Raw genomic sequence first — 17,011 nt, 5'->3', positions numbered from 1 at the left:
TCTCGTCACGGTGGCATCAACTGAAGAACTAAAACAAAGAGAGGAAGTTGTTCAGAAAAAGATACATAACATAACATAACATTAGATAACATTACCTAAGCTAACCTAAGCTAAACTAACCTAACCTAACCTAACGTAACCTAACCTAATATAATAAAATAGAACTTCCTTCTGTCACAAGGATGTTGATGAAATCTTCCAACTCTCGTAACCATGCCATCAGCAGCCCGATGATAAATATCTTCCATCTCTTGATTCCACACGTCAACTAAAAAACAACAACAAAACAACGTAGAAAACATTCCTCAACAATAATAATATACTCAACAACGAAAGTTGAGCTAGTGTTAAGAGAAAGGGCATAACATTTATAAATGAACCTATTTTTACACGCATCAGTATTCACATCTGAAATGTTTACCATTTACAAACAACCTAAACTCATCAACCTTTGCCGCAACACAACACGAGGACCTGGTTTTCTTTTTTAAGTTTATTCAACCATGGCAAATGTAGAAGACCTAAAAGATAGTTGCTAAACTTTTGTTGTCGAGTATATATACGTTTGCAGTAAGGCACACAATCATAAAACGAACTATCAAGATAAAGTAAAAAGTAAAGTTTGTTTTATTTAACGACACCACTAGAGGACATTGATTTTTTTATCTTATCATCGGCTATTGGACGTCAAACATATGGTCATTCTGACACTGTTTTTTTCCAGAGGAAACCCGCTGTCACCACATAGGCTACTCTTTTACGACAGGCAGCAAGGGACCTTTTATTTGATACATCTTGCTAGTAATAGAGATGTACGTCTTTTAGATCTGTAACCAATGCACTGATAAATAAATATCTTTCAATTGTAATTCTATTCTTTACCAAAAACAATTACAAACCAAACTATCAAAAATCAACAAGGGAGGTAACTTACCATTAAAATGCTTCATTTCATGAAGTCCGACAACTATCTTCCATCTCGTCACTGTGGCATCAACTGAAGAACTAAAACAAAGAGAGGAAGTTGTTCAGAAAAAGGTACATAACATAACATAACATTACATAACACTACCTAACCTAACATTACCTAAGCTAACCTAACCTAACCTATCATAATGTAACCTAACCTAACGTAACCTAACCTAATATAATAAAATAGAACTTCCTTCTGTCACAAGGATGTTGATGAAATCTTCCAACTCTCGTAACCATGCCATCAGCAGCCCGATGATAAATATCTTCCATCTCTTGATTCCACACGTCAACTAAAAAACAACAACAAAACAACGTAGAAAACATTCCTCAACAATAATAATATACTCAACAACGAAAGTTGAGCTAGTGTTAAGAGAAAGGGCATAACATTTATAAATGAACCTATTTTTACACGCATCAGTATTCACATCTGAAATGTTTACCATTTACAAACAACCTAAACTCATCAACCTTTGCCGCAACACAACACGAGGACCTGGTTTTCTTTTTTAAGTTTATTCAACCATGGCAAATGTAGAAGACCTAAAAGATAGTTGCTAAACTTTTGTTGTCGAGTATATATACGTTTGCAGTAAGGCACACAATCATAAAACGAACTATCAAGATAAAGTAAAAAGTAAAGTTTGTTTTATTTAACGACACCACTAGAGGACATTGATTTTTTATCTTATCATCGGCTATTGGACGTCAAACATATGGTCATTCTGACACTGTTTTTTTCCAGAGGAAACCCGCTGTCACCACATAGGCTACTCTTTTACGACAGGCAGCAAGGGACCTTTTATTTGATACATCTTGCTAGTAATAGAGATGTACGTCTTTTAGATCTGTAACCAATGCACTGATAAATAAATATCTTTCAATTGTAATTCTATTCTTTACCAAAAACAATTACAAACCAAACTATCAAAAATCAACAAGGGAGGTAACTTACCATTAAAATGCTTCATTTCATGAAGTCCGACAACTATCTTCCATCTCGTCACTGTGGCATCAACTGAAGAACTAAAACAAAGAGAGGAAGTTGTTCAGAAAAAAGATACATAACATAACATAACATTACATAACACTACCTAAGCTAACATTACCTAAGCTAACCTAACCTAACCTAACCTAACCTAACCTAACCTAACGTAACCTAACCTAATATAATAAAATAGAACTTCCTTCTGTCACAAGGATGTTGATGAAATCTTCCAACTCTCGTAACCATGCCATCAGCAGCCCGATGATAAATATCTTCCATCTCTTGATTCCACACGTCAACTAAAAAACAACAACAAAAAAACAACGTAGAAAACATTCCTCAACAATAATAATATACTCAACAACGAAAGTTGAGCTAGTGTTAAGAGAAAGGGCATAACATTTACAAATGAACCTATTTTTACACGCATCAGTATTCACATCTGAAATGTTTACCATTTACAAACAACCTAAACTCATCAACCTTTGACGCAACACAACACGAGGATCTGGTTTTCTTTTTTAAGTTTATTCAACCATGGCAAATGTAGAAGACATAAAAGATAGTTGCTAAACTTTTGTTGTCGAGTATATATACGTTTGCAGTAAGGCACACAATCATAAAACGAACTATCAAGATAAAGTAAAAAGTAAAGTTTGTTTTATTTAACGACACCACTAGAGCACATTGATTTTTTATCTTATCATCGGCTATTGGACGTCAAACATATGGTCATTCTGACACTGTTTTTTTCCAGAGGAAACCCGCTGTCGCCACATAGGCTACTCTTTTACGACAGGCAGCAAGGGACCTTTTATTTGATACATCTTGCTAGTAATAGAGATGTACGTCTTTTAGATCTGTAACCAATGCACTGATAAATAAATATCTTTCAATTGTAATTGTATTCTACACCAAAAACAATTACAAACCAAACTATCAAAAATCAACAAGGGAGGTAACTTACCATTGAAATGCTTCATTTCGTGATGTCCGACAGCTATCTTCCATCTCGTCACTGTGGCATCAACTGAAGAACTGAAACAAAGAGAGGAAGTTGTTCACAAAAAGATACATAACATAACATAACATTACATAACACTACCTAAGCTAACATTACCTAAGCTAACCTAACCTAACCTATCCTAATGTAACCTAACCTAACCTAACGTAACCTAACCTAATATAATAAAATAGAACTTCCTTCTGTCACAAGGATGTTGATGAAATCTTCCAACTCTCGTAACCATGCCATCAGCAGCCCGATGATAAATATCTTCCATCTCTTGATTCCACACGTCAACTAAAAAACAACAACAAAACAACGTAGAAAACATTCCTCAACAATAATAATATACTCAACAACGAAAGTTGAGCTAGTGTTAAGAGAAAGGGCATAACATTTACAAATGAACCTATTTTTACACGCATCAGTATTCACATCTGAAATGTTTACCATTTACAAACAACCTAAACTCATCAACCTTTGACGCAACACAACACGAGGATCTGGTTTTCTTTTTTAAGTTTATTCAACCATGGCAAATGTAGAAGACATAAAAGATAGTTGCTAAACTTTTGTTGTCGAGTATATATACGTTTGCAGTAAGGCACACAATCATAAAACGAACTATCAAGATAAAGTAAAAAGTAAAGTTTGTTTTATTTAACGACACCACTAGAGGACATTGATTTTTTATCTTATCATCGGCTATTGGACGTCAAACATATGGTCATTCTGACACTGTTTTTTTTCCAGAGGAAACCCGCTGTCACCACATAGGCTACTCTTTTACGACAGGCAGCAAGGGACCTTTTATTTGATACATCTTGCTAGTAATAGAGATGTACGTCTTTTAGATCTGTAACCAATGCACTGATAAATAAATATCTTTCAATTGTAATTCTATTCTTTACCAAAAACAATTACAAACCAAACTATCAAAAATCAACAAGGGAGGTAACTTACCATTAAAATGCTTCATTTCATGAAGTCCGACAACTATCTTCCATCTCGTCACTGTGGCATCAACTGAAGAACTAAAACAAAGAGAGGAAGTTGTTTCAAAAAGATACATAACATAACATAACATTACATAACACTACCTAAGCTAACATTACCTAAGCTAACCTAAGCTAAGCTAACCTAACCTAAACCTAACCTAACGTAACCTAACCTAATATAATAAAATAGAACTTCCTTCTGTCACAAGGATGTTGATGAAATCTTCCAACTCTCGTAACCATGCCATCAGCAGCCCGATGATAAATATCTTCCATCTCTTGATTCCACACGTCAACTAAAAAAAACAACAACAAAACAACGTAGAAAACATTCCTCAACAATAATAATATACTCAACAACGAAAGTTGAGCTAGTGTTAAGAGAAAGGGCATAACATTTATAAATGAACCTATTTTTACACGCATCAGTATTCACATCTGAAATGTTTACCATTTACAAACAACCTAAACTCATCAACCTTTGCCGCAACACAACACGAGGACCTGGTTTTCTTTTTTAAGTTTATTCAACCATGGCAAATGTAGAAGACCTAAAAGATAGTTGCTAAACTTTTGTTGTCGAGTATATATACGTTTGCAGTAAGGCACACAATCATAAAACGAACTATCAAGATAAAGTAAAAAGTAAAGTTTGTTTTATTTAACGACACCACTAGAGGACATTGATTTTTTATCTTATCATCGGCTATTGGACGTCAAACATATGGTCATTCTGACACTGTTTTTTTTCCAGAGGAAACCCGCTGTCACCACATAGGCTACTCTTTTACGACAGGCAGCAAGGGACCTTTTATTTGATACATCTTGCTAGTAATAGAGATGTACGTCTTTTAGATCTGTAACCAATGCACTGATAAATAAATATCTTTCAATTGTAATTCTATTCTTTACCAAAAACAATTACAAACCAAACTATCAAAAATCAACAAGGGAGGTAACTTACCATTAAAATGCTTCATTTCATGAAGTCCGACAACTATCTTCCATCTCGTCACTGTGGCATCAACTGAAGAACTAAAACAAAGAGAGGAAGTTGTTCAGAAAAAAAGATACATAACATAACATAACATTACATAACCTACCTAACATTACCTAAGCTAACCTAACCTAACCTAACCTAACCTAACCTAACCTAACCTAACGTAACCTAACCTAATATAATAAAATAGAACTTCCTTCTGTCACAAGGATGTTGATGAAACTCTTCCAACTCTCGTAACCATGCCATCAGCAGCCCGATGATAAATATCTTCCATCTCTTGATTCCACACGTCAACTAAAAAAAACAACAACAAAACAACGTAGAAAACATTCCTCAACAATAATAATATACTCAACAACGAAAGTTGAGCTAGTGTTAAGAGAAAGGGCATAACATTTATAAATGAACCTATTTTTACACGCATCAGTATTCACATCTGAAATGTTTACCATTTACAAACAACCTAAACTCATCAACCTTTGCCGCAACACAACACGAGGACCTGGTTTTTCTTTTTTAAGTTTATTCAACCATGGCAAATGTAGAAGACCTAAAAGATAGTTGCTAAACTTTTGTTGTCGAGTATATATACGTTTGCAGTAAGGCACACAATCATAAAACGAACTATCAAGATAAAGTAAAAAGTAAAGTTTGTTTTATTTAACGACACCACTAGAGGACATTGATTTTTTATCTTATCATCGGCTATTGGACGTCAAACATATATGGTCATTCTGACACTGTTTTTTTCCAGAGGAAACCCGCTGTCACCACATAGGCTACTCTTTTACGACAGGCAGCAAGGGACCTTTTATTTGATACATCTTGCTAGTAATAGAGATGTACGTCTTTTAGATCTGTAACCAATGCACTGATAAATAAATATCTTTCAATTGTAATTCTATTCTTTACCAAAAACAATTACAAACCAAACTATCAAAAATCAACAAGGGAGGTAACTTACCATTAAAATGCTTCATTTCATGAAGTCCGACAACTATCTTCCATCTCGTCACTGTGGCATCAACTGAAGAACTAAAACAAAGAGAGGAAGTTGTTCAGAAAAAGATACATAACATAACATAACATTACATAACACTACTACTAAGCTAACATTACCCTAAACCTAACCTAACCTAACCTAACCTAACCTAACCTAACCTAACGTAACCTAACCTAATATAATAAAATAGAACTTCCTTCTGTCACAAGGATGTTGATGAAATCTTCCAACTCTCGTAACCATGCCATCAGCAGCCCGATGATAAATATCTTCCATCTCTTGATTCCACACGTCAACTAAAAAACAACAAAAAAACAACGTAGAAAACATTCCTCAACAATAATAATATACTCAACAACGAAAGTTGAGCTAGTGTTAAGAGAAATGGCATAACATTTATAAATGAACCTATTTTTACACGCATCAGTATTCACATCTGAAATGTTTACCATTTACAAACAACCTAAACTCATCAACCTTTGCCGCAACACAACACGAGGACCTGGTTTTCTTTTTTAAGTTTATTCAACCATGGCAAATGTAGAAGACATAAAAGATAGTTGCTAAACTTTTGTTGTCGAGTATATATACGTTTGCAGTAAGGCACACAATCATAAAACGAACTATCAAGATAAAGTAAAAAGTAAAGTTTTTTTTATTTAACGACACCACTAGAGGACATTGATTTTTTATCTTATCATCGGCTATTGGACGTCAAACATATGGTCATTCTGACACTGTTTTTTTTCCAGAGGAAACCCGCTGTCACCACATAGGCTACTCTTTTACGACAGGCAGCAAGGGACCTTTTATTTGATACATCTTGCTAGTAATAGAGATGTACGTCTTTTAGATCTGTAACCAATGCACTGATAAATAAATATCTTTCAATTGTAATTCTATTCTTTACCAAAAACAATTACAAACCAAACTATCAAAAATCAACAAGGGAGGTAACTTACCATTAAAATGCTTCATTTCATGAAGTCCGACAACTATCTTCCATCTCGTCACTGTGGCATCAACTGAAGAACTAAAACAAAGAGAGGAAGTTGTTCAGAAAAAGATACATAACATAACATAACATTACATAACATTACCTAAGCTAACCTAAGCTAAGCTAACCTAACCTAACCTAACCTAACGTAACCTAACCTAATATAATAAAATAGAACTTCCTTCTGTCACAAGGATGTTGATGAAATCTTCCAACTCTCGTAACCATGCCATCAGCAGCCCGATGATAAATATCTTCCATCTCTTGATTCCACACGTCAACTAAAAAACAACAAAAAAACAACGTAGAAAACATTCCTCAACAATAATAATATACTCAACAACGAAAGTTGAGCTAGTGTTAAGAGAAAGGGCATAACATTTATAAATGAACCTATTTTTACACGCATCAGTATTCACATCTGAAATGTTTACCATTTACAAACAACCTAAACTCATCAACCTTTGCCGCAACACAACACGAGGACCTGGTTTTCTTTTTTAAGTTTATTCAACCATGGCAAATGTAGAAGACCTAAAAGATAGTTGCTAAACTTTTGTTGTCGAGTATATATACGTTTGCAGTAAGGCACACAATCATAAAACGAACTATCAAGATAAAGTAAAAAGTAAAGTTTGTTTTATTTAACGACACCACTAGAGGACATTGATTTTTTATCTTATCATCGGGCTATTGGACGTCAAACATATGGTCATTCTGACACTGTTTTTTTCCAGAGGAAACCCGCTGTCACCACATAGGCTACTCTTTTACGACAGGCAGCAAGGGACCTTTTATTTGATACATCTTGCTAGTAATAGAGATGTACGTCTTTTAGATCTGTAACCAATGCACTGATAAATAAATATCTTTCAATTGTAATTCTATTCTTTACCAAAAACAATTACAAACCAAACTATCAAAAATCAACAAGGGAGGTAACTTACCATTAAAATGCTTCATTTCATGAAGTCCGACAACTATCTTCCATCTCGTCACTGTGGCATCAACTGAAGAACTAAAACAAAGAGAGGAAGTTGTTCAGAAAAAGATACATAACATAACATAACATTACATAACACTACCTAAGCTAACATTACCTAAGCTAACCTAACCTAACCTAACCTAACCTAACCTAACTAACGTAACCTAACCTAATATAATAAAATAGAACTTCCTTCTGTCACAAGGATGTTGATGAAATCTTCCAACTCTCGTAACCATGCCATCAGCAGCCCGATGATAAATATCTTCCATCTCTTGATTCCACACGTCAACTAAAAAAAACAACAAAAAAACAACGTAGAAAACATTCCTCAACAATAATAATATACTCAACAACGAAAGTTGAGCTAGTGTTAAGAGAAAGGGCATAACATTTATAAATGAACCTATTTTTACACGCATCAGTATTCACATCTGAAATGTTTACCATTTACAAACAACCTAAACTCATCAACCTTTGCCGCAACACAACACGAGGACCTGGTTTTCTTTTTTAAGTTTATTCAACCATGGCAAATGTAGAAGACCTAAAAGATAGTTGCTAAACTTTTGTTGTCGAGTATATATACGTTTGCAGTAAGGCACACAATCATAAAACGAACTATCAAGATAAAGTAAAAAGTAAAGTTTGTTTTATTTAACGACACCACTAGAGGACATTGATTTTTTATCTTATCATCGGCTATTGGACGTCAAACATATGGTCATTCTGACACTGTTTTTTTTCCAGAGGAAACCCGCTGTCACCACATAGGCTACTCTTTTACGACAGGCAGCAAGGGACCTTTTATTTGATACATCTTGCTAGTAATAGAGATGTACGTCTTTTAGATCTGTAACCAATGCACTGATAAATAAATATCTTTCAATTGTAATTCTATTCTTTACCAAAAACAATTACAAACCAAACTATCAAAAATCAACAAGGGAGGTAACTTACCATTAAAATGCTTCATTTCATGAAGTCCGACAACTATCTTCCATCTCGTCACTGTGGCATCAACTGAAGAACTAAAACAAAGAGAGGAAGTTGTTCAGAAAAAGATACATAACATAACATAACATTACATAACATAACTAAGCTAACATTACCTAAGCTAACCTAAAGCTAACCTAACCTAACCTAACCTAACCTAACGTAACCTAACCTAATATAATAAAATAGAACTTCCTTCTGTCACAAGGATGTTGATGAAATCTTCCAACTCTCGTAACCATGCCATCAGCAGCCCGATGATAAATATCTTCCATCTCTTGATTCCACACGTCAACTAAAAAACAACAAAAAAACAACGTAGAAAACATTCCTCAACAATAATAATATACTCAACAACGAAAGTTGAGCTAGTGTTAAGAGAAAGGGCATAACATTTATAAATGAACCTATTTTTACACGCATCAGTATTCACATCTGAAATGTTTACCATTTACAAACAACCTAAACTCATCAACCTTTGCCGCAACACAACACGAGGACCTGGTTTTCTTTTTTAAGTTTATTCAACCATGGCAAATGTAGAAGACCTAAAAGATAGTTGCTAAACTTTTGTTGTCGAGTATATATACGTTTGCAGTAAGGCACACAATCATAAAACGAACTATCAAGATAAAGTAAAAAGTAAAGTTTGTTTTTATTTAACGACACCACTAGAGGACATTGATTTTTTATCTTATCATCGGCTATTGGACGTCAAACATATGGTCATTCTGACACTGTTTTTTTCCAGAGGAAACCCGCTGTCACCACATAGGCTACTCTTTTACGACAGGCAGCAAGGGACCTTTTATTTGATACATCTTGCTAGTAATAGAGATGTACGTCTTTTAGATCTGTAACCAATGCACTGATAAATAAATATCTTTCAATTGTAATTCTATTCTTTACCAAAAACAATTACAAACCAAACTATCAAAAATCAACAAGGGAGGTAACTTACCATTAAAATGCTTCATTTCATGAAGTCCGACAACTATCTTCCATCTCGTCACTGTGGCATCAACTGAAGAACTAAAACAAAGAGAGGAAGTTGTTTCAAAAAAGATACATAACATAACATAACATTACATAACATTACCTAAGCTAACATTACCTAGCTAACCTAACCTAACCTAACCTAACCTAACCTAACCTAACCTAACCTAACGTAACCTAACCTAATATAATAAAATAGAACTTCCTTCTGTCACAAGGATGTTGATGAAATCTTCCAACTCTCGTAACCATGCCATCAGCAGCCCGATGATAAATATCTTCCATCTCTTGATTCCACACGTCAACTAAAAAACAACAAAAAAAACAACGTAGTAGAAAACATTCCTCAACAATAATAATATACTCAACAACGAAAGTTGAGCTAGTGTTAAGAGAAAGGGCATAACATTTATAAATGAACCTATTTTTACACGCATCAGTATTCACATCTGAAATGTTTACCATTTACAAACAACCTAAACTCATCAACCTTTGCCGCAACACAACACGAGGACCTGGTTTTCTTTTTTAAGTTTATTCAACCATGGCAAATGTAGAAGACCTAAAAGATAGTTGCTAAACTTTTGTTGTCGAGTATATATACGTTTGCAGTAAGGCACACAATCATAAAACGAACTATCAAGATAAAGTAAAAAGTAAAGTTTGTTTTATTTAACGACACCACTAGAGGACATTGATTTTTTATCTTATCATCGGCTATTGGACGTCAAACATATGGTCATTCTGACACTGTTTTTTTTTCCAGAGGAAACCCGCTGTCACCACATAGGCTACTCTTTTACGACAGGCAGCAAGGGACCTTTTATTTGATACATCTTGCTAGTAATAGAGATGTACGTCTTTTAGATCTGTAACCAATGCACTGATAAATAAATATCTTTCAATTGTAATTCTATTCTTTACCAAAAACAATTACAAACCAAACTATCAAAAATCAACAAGGGAGGTAACTTACCATTAAAATGCTTCATTTCATGAAGTCCGACAACTATCTTCCATCTCGTCACTGTGGCATCAACTGAAGAACTAAAACAAAGAGAGGAAGTTGTTCAGAAAAAGATACATAACATAACATAACATTACATAACACTACCTAAGCTAACATTACCTAAGCTAACCTAACCTAACCTATCCTAATGTAACCTAACCTAACCTAACGTAACCTAACCTAATATAATAAAATAGAACTTCCTTCTGTCACAAGGATGTTGATGAAATCTTCCAACTCTCGTAACCATGCCATCAGCAGCCCGATGATAAATATCTTCCATCTCTTGATTCCACACGTCAACTAAAAAACAACAAAAAAAACAACGTAGAAAACATTTCCTCAACAATAATAATATACTCAACAACGAAAGTTGAGCTAGTGTTAAGAGAAAGGGCATAACATTTACAAATGAACCTATTTTTACACGCATCAGTATTCACATCTGAAATGTTTACCATTTACAAACAACCTAAACTCATCAACCTTTGACGCAACACAACACGAGGATCTGGTTTTCTTTTTTAAGTTTATTCAACCATGGCAAATGTAGAAGACATAAAAGATAGTTGCTAAACTTTTGTTGTCGAGTATATATACGTTTGCAGTAAGGCACACAATCATAAAACGAACTATCAAGATAAAGTAAAAAGTAAAGTTTGTTTTATTTAACGACACACTAGAGGACATTGATTTTTTATCTTATCATCGGCTATTGGACGTCAAACATATGGTCATTCTGACACTGTTTTTTTCCAGAGGAAACCCGCTGTCACCACATAGGCTACTCTTTTACGACAGGCAGCAAGGGACCTTTTATTTGATACATCTTGCTAGTAATAGAGATGTACGTCTTTTAGATCTGTAACCAATGCACTGATAAATAAATATCTTTCAATTGTAATTCTATTCTTTACCAAAAACAATTACAAACCAAACTATCAAAAATCAACAAGGGAGGTAACTTACCATTAAAATGCTTCATTTCATGAAGTCCGACAACTATCTTCCATCTCGTCACTGTGGCATCAACTGAAGAACTAAAACAAAGAGAGGAAGTTGTTCACAAAAAGATACATAACATAACATAACATTACATAACACTACCTAAGCTAACATTACCTAAGCTAACCTAAGCTAAGCTAACCTAACCTAACCTATCCTAACGTAACGTAACCTAACCTAATATAATAAAATAGAACTTCCTTCTGTCACAAGGATGTTGATGAAATCTTCCAACTCTCGTAACCATGCCATCAGCAGCCCGATGATAAATATCTTCCATCTCTTGATTCCACACGTCAACTAAAAAACAAAAAAAAAAACAACGTAGAAAACATTCCTCAACAATAATAATATACTCAACAACGAAAGTTGAGCTAGTGTTAAGAGAAAGGGCATAACATTTATAAATGAACCTATTTTTACACGCATCAGTATTCACATCTGAAATGTTTACCATTTACAAACAACCTAAACTCATCAACCTTTGCCGCAACACAACACGAGGACCTGGTTTTCTTTTTTAAGTTTATTCAACCATGGCAAATGTAGAAGACCTAAAAGATAGTTGCTAAACTTTTGTTGTCGAGTATATATACGTTTGCAGTAAGGCACACAATCATAAAACGAACTATCAAGATAAAGTAAAAAGTAAAGTTTGTTTTTTATTTAACGACACCACTAGAGGACATTGATTTTTTTTATCTTATCATCGGCTATTGGACGTCAAACATATGGTCATTCTGACACTGTTTTTTTTTCCAGAGGAAACCCGCTGTCACCACATAGGCTACTCTTTTACGACAGGCAGCAAGGGACCTTTTATTTGATACATCTTGCTAGTAATAGAGATGTACGTCTTTTAGATCTGTAACCAATGCACTGATAAATAAATATCTTTCAATTGTAATTCTATTCTTTACAAAAACAATTACAAACCAAACTATCAAAAATCAACAAGGGAGGTAACTTACCATTAAAATGCTTCATTTCATGAAGTCCGACAACTATCTTCCATCTCGTCACTGTGGCATCAACTGAAGAACTAAAACAAAGAGAGGAAGTTGTTCAGAAAAAGATACATAACATAACATAACATTACATAACACTACCTAAGCTAACTACCTAAGCTAACCTAAGCTAAGCTAACCTAACCTAACCTACCTAACGTAACCTAACCTAATATAATAAAATAGAACTTCCTTCTGTCACAAGGATGTTGATGAAATCTTCCAACTCTCGTAACCATGCCATCAGCAGCCCGATGATAAATATCTTCCATCTCTTGATTCCACACGTCAACTAAAAAACAACAACAAAACAACGTAGAAAACATTCCTCAACAATAATAATATACTCAACAACGAAAGTTGAGCTAGTGTTAAGAGAAAGGGCATAACATTTATAAATGAACCTATTTTTACACGCATCAGTATTCACATCTGAAATGTTTACCATTTACAAACAACCTAAACTCATCAACCTTTGCCGCAACACAACACGAGGACCTGGTTTTCTTTTTTAAGTTTATTCAACCATGGCAAATGTAGAAGACCTAAAAGATAGTTGCTAAACTTTTGTTGTCGAGTATATATACGTTTGCAGTAAGGCACACAATCATAAAACGAACTATCAAGATAAAGTAAAAAGTAAAGTTTGTTTTATTTAACGACACCACTAGAGGACATTGATTTTTTTTATCTTATCATCGGCTATTGGACGTCAAACATATGGTCATTCTGACACTGTTTTTTTCCAGAGGAAACCCGCTGTCACCACATAGGCTACTCTTTTACGACAGGCAGCAAGGGACCTTTTATTTGATACATCTTGCTAGTAATAGAGATGTACGTCTTTTAGATCTGTAACCAATGCACTGATAAATAAATATCTTTCAATTGTAATTCTATTCTTTACCAAAAACAATTACAAACCAAACTATCAAAAATCAACAAGGGAGGTAACTTACCATTAAAATGCTTCATTTCATGAAGTCCGACAACTATCTTCCATCTCGTCACTGTGGCATCAACTGAAGAACTAAAACAAAGAGAGGAAGTTGTTCAGAAAAAGATACATAACATAACATAACATTACATAACACTACCTAAGCTAACATTACCTAAGCTAACCTAACCTAACCTATCCTAATGTAACCTAACCTAACGTAACCTAACCTAACCTAATATAATAAAATAGAACTTCCTTCTGTCACAAGGATGTTGATGAAATCTTCCAACTCTCGTAACCATGCCATCAGCAGCCCGATGATAAATATCTTCCATCTCTTGATTCCACACGTCAACTAAAAAAAACAACAACAAAACAACGTAGAAAACATTCCTCAACAATAATAATATACTCAACAACGAAAGTTGAGCTAGTGTTAAGAGAAAGGGCATAACATTTATAAATGAACCTATTTTTACACGCATCAGTATTCACATCTGAAAATGTTTACCATTTACAAACAACCTAAACTCATCAACCTTTGCCGCAACACAACACGAGGACCTGGTTTTCTTTTTTAAGTTTATTCAACCATGGCAAATGTAGAAGACCTAAAAGATAGTTGCTAAACTTTTGTTGTCGAGTATATATACGTTTGCAGTAAGGCACACACAATCATAAAACGAACTATCAAGATAAAGTAAAAAGTAAAGTTTGTTTTATTTAACGACACCACTAGAGGACATTGATTTTTTATCTTATCATCGGCTATTGGACGTCAAACATATGGTCATTCTGACACTGTTTTTTTCCAGAGGAAACCCGCTGTCACCACATAGGCTACTCTTTTACGACAGGCAGCAAGGACCCTTTATTTGATACATCTTGCTAGTAATAGAGATGTACGTCTTTTAGATCTGTAACCAATGCACTGATAAATAAATATCTTTCAATTGTAATTCTATTCTTTACCAAAAACAATTACAAACCAAACTATCAAAAATCAACAAGGGAGGTAACTTACCATTAAAATGCTTCATTTCATGAAGTCCGACAACTATCTTCCATCTCGTCACTGTGGCATCAACTGAAGAACTAAAACAAAGAGAGGAAGTTGTTCAGAAAAAGATACATAACATAACAACATAACATAACACACCTAACATTACCTAAGCTAACCTAAGCTAACCTAACCTAACCTAACCTAACCTAACCTAACGTAACCTAACCTAATATAATAAAAATAGAACTTCCTTCTGTCACAAGGATGTTGATGAAATCTTCCAACTCTCGTAACCATGCCATCAGCAGCCCGATGATAAATATCTTCCATCTCTTGATTCCACACGTCAACTAAAAAACAACAAACAAAACAACGTAGAAAACATTCCTCAACAATAATAATATACTCAACAACGAAAGTTGAGCTAGTGTTTAAGAGAAAGGGCATAACATTTATAAATGAACCTATTTTTTACACGCATCAGTATTCACATCTGAAATGTTTACCATTTACAAACAACCTAAACTCATCAACCTTTGCCGCAACACAACACGATGTTTTATTTAACGACACCACTAGAGGACATTGATTTTTTATCTTATCATCGGCTATTGGACGTCAAACATATGGTCATTCTGACACTGTTTTTTTCCAGAGGAACCCCTGTCACCACATAGGGCTACTCTTTTACGACAGGCAGCAACGGGACCTTTTATTTGATACATCTTGCTAGTAATAGAGATGTACGTCTTTTAGATCTGTACCAATGCACTGATAAATAAAATATCTTTTCAATTGTAATTCTATTCTTTACCAAAAACAATTACAAACCAAACTATCAAAAAATCAACAAGGGAGGTAACCTTCAAACCATTAAAATGCTTCATTTCATGAAGTCCGACAACTATCTTCCATCTCGTCCTGTGGCATCAACTGAAGAACTAAACAAAGAGAGGAAGAGTTGTTCCAGCAAAAAGATACATAACCATAACATAACAATACATAACACTACCCTAAGCTAACATTACCTAAGCTACCTAACCTAACCTAACCTAATGTAACCTATCCTAACGTAACCTAACCTAATATAATCAAATAGAACTTCCTTCTGTCACAAGGATGTTTGATGAAATCTTCCAACTCTCGTAACCATGCCATCAGCAGGCCCGATGATAAAATATCTTCCATCCTTTGGATTCCCACACGTCAACTAAGAAAACAACAACAAAACAACGTAGAGAAACATTCCTCAACAATAATAAATCTATCAAACACACGAAAGTTTGAGCTAGTGGTAAGAGAAAGGGCATAACATTTATAAATGAACCTATTTTTACACGCATCAGTATTCACATCTGAAATGTTTACCATTTACAAACAACCTAAACTCATCAACCTTTGCCGCAACACAACACGAGGACCTGGGTTTTCTTTTTTAAGTTTATTCAACCATGGCAAAATGTAGAAGACCTAAAAGATAGTTGCTAAACTTTTGTTGTCGAGTATATATACGTCTTTTGTGTGTAAGGCACCCAATCAGTAAAACTGACTTATCAAGGAAAAGGTAACAAGTCCAGTTTAGTATTTAGTTTAACGCACACACCACGAGAGGACATTTGATTTTTTTATCTTATCATCGGCTATTGGACGTCAACCATCTGGGCATTCTGACACGGTTGTTTTTTTCCAGCGGGATAACCGCTGTCACCACACGCGAGGCTTTACCTCGTTTTTACGACAGGCCGCAAGGGACTTTTAGTTTGATACATCTTTGTCTAGTCATAGAAGTGTACGTCTTTGAGCTCTCGGAACCATGCACCTGATACTATAAATATCTTTCAATTGTAATTCTAAATTCTTTACCAAAACAATTACAAACCCAAACTATCAAAATCAACAAGGGAGGTAACTTACCATTGAAATGCTTCATTTCATGAGTCCGAAACTATTTCCATCTCGTCACGTGGCATCAACTGAAGAACTAAACAAAGAGAGGAAGTTGTTAAAAAAGATACATAACATAACAAACATTACAAACATACCTAAGCTAACCCTTAACTAAACCCTAACCTAACCTAACCTAACTAACCTACCTAATAT

This window comes from Gigantopelta aegis, unplaced genomic scaffold (assembly GCF_016097555.1).
Source record: "Gigantopelta aegis isolate Gae_Host unplaced genomic scaffold, Gae_host_genome scaffold62, whole genome shotgun sequence".
Lineage (NCBI taxonomy): Eukaryota > Metazoa > Mollusca > Gastropoda > Neomphalida > Peltospiridae > Gigantopelta > Gigantopelta aegis.
The sequence above is the reverse complement of the archived record's forward strand: the minus strand, read 5'-3'. Positions refer to the sequence as shown.